The sequence below is a fragment of the Solanum dulcamara genome, chromosome 3 (assembly GCF_947179165.1).
Source record: "Solanum dulcamara chromosome 3, daSolDulc1.2, whole genome shotgun sequence".
Classification (NCBI taxonomy): Eukaryota; Viridiplantae; Streptophyta; class Magnoliopsida; order Solanales; family Solanaceae; genus Solanum; species Solanum dulcamara.
In genome coordinates this window covers 55,936,959-55,939,030 of record NC_077239.1, presented here as the reverse complement: position 1 = coordinate 55,939,030, position 2,072 = coordinate 55,936,959, and positions in this window count along the sequence as shown.

Sequence of the window (2,072 nt, the reverse complement as noted above, 5' to 3'; positions counted from 1 at the left end):
AATTTTCTTTCAGTTAAGCACAGATACATTTTAATCAACTTCCTCACACAATTTGGTTGCTTTACATATTTGACTAGATTCTAAATGTAATGATTTTGATCTTCGAATATTTATTTGGACAAAATTTAAATTTGCCTATCATACTATTTAAGGCAGTGTAATTAAGCCTCAACAAACAAGTCTGTGGCTTCTGCCAATTTTCTTGATATTGCGACTTTGAACTACTTGTCTGATTAGCTGATAGAAAACTTCTCTTATGTAGAAATTTGTCGTCATCATCGAGGCTTTTGTAAGGGCTGAAATTGTTAACTTATATCGATAAAGATATTTTATGTAAATTATTCAATAATTTCTTTATATGAACTCTTTAAGAGAATTCAAGTCTTTGTTCTATTAGAAAAAAGAGAAAAATTGGGTTTAATAATTTGTGACCTTTTTGCCTTTGTTGTTTTGGAAAGAACACAAATTTGCTATGCTGGTTGCATATGTTTTTACCAGCAGATATGCCTATGAATAGAAAGGTTATTAATGCAAGTTCTTTCCTGCAAGGAAAAACTCACCAATACTCATTAGATAAAGCCTTCGTTATTAAAAGACTATTGCTCTAATTTAAGTATATTGTGCCAAAGCTTTTGATGCATTTTATGTATCTATACTTGCTTAGTTTGACAATATATAGACAAACAAACTTTTTTTTACTGTTATTGGGCCCGTGCTGGATATATATACACAATATGTAAAACTTTCTTTAAAAAATGGATCAAGTCTCAAACAAATATAAAAGGAAAAAATTAACTAAATAGTACGTCCCTATTCCCCACTGTCCCCCCCACTAACTTGCAAATACATGCACGGTTATATTTCAGCTTCAATTTAAATTCAATGTATCAAACAATTAAGAGGTCCTCTACTGGTAAATTCAAAAAATAAATCCGTGTTAGACATAATTTTTCAAGAACTAGCCACTCCAAATAAAATATCTTCACGCACTCGATTCACCGGCAGTAAAGAAATTAGAGGAAATCTTCGTATTCACTGTTTGATATATGAATTATGATTAACATCTATTTTTGCTTTGTTTGTGATTTTTATTTGAAAGTATATATTGTCAAATTGCTACAAAAGATGCGGGGAAGAGTATTACGTAAGGGTACAATCTTTGTCCAGAGGTATTGGAGAATTGTTCAAGTAGAAAAGCAACATCAAAACTACTTTGAAGTAATGGCCAGAGGTATGTATTTATATTTCATATATTTGGAATTTAGTTAGTTGGTTCACTGTATAGAATTTCAATCTTAGAGCAAGGTAAATGAGAAATAAGAAAGAAAATAAGAGTAATACTAAATATGAAAAAAATATGACATTTGCTAATTTACTAAAGTTTAAGAAGGTGAAGACTAAACAACTCCAAGCCTACATGTGTATAGTTTTTGTTATTGTATATGGAATAAGTATTTGCACAATAAATTCTTAATTTTTTATCATATATTAATAGAGATGGTAATTGTTGAGTAACTTTTATTTATTTTGGCCTATAAGAAAAATATTAAATATTGACTTGAGAAATTTATAAGGATGACTCCTAACACAAAATACTATATATTGATGTATTGAATTCATATCAGTTGTTTTTATTTTATTCTGTTTGCTTATAATAGAATGTTATATTTAATGGGATTTGATGTGTCACAACCCGATTTCTTAGGTGATGATGACATCGACTCCAACCCACCAGTAGGTAAGCCTAACTCATAGCCCGAAGGCAGAAGTAATGGGCTACCAAGTAGAAGATAGCCAAAGAAGCCAACAAATCAATAATAATAAGAAGAAGAAAGAGAGCAACAGTAATACATCTACAAAGACCCATCCCCAAGACCTGACATCAGTCGATAATCAAACATCTAAATCAAAATACGAACAAGAGGCTTTTACAGATACAAATATAAGTACAGACAATCTTCAAAAGCAAGTAAAGATTGGTCCTAATCTTGCATAGATTGAAATCGGCAACTTTGGACGCCAGAAGCTCACCAAATCTCCGAATCAAGCTACTCCACGCCAATCCAAATCAA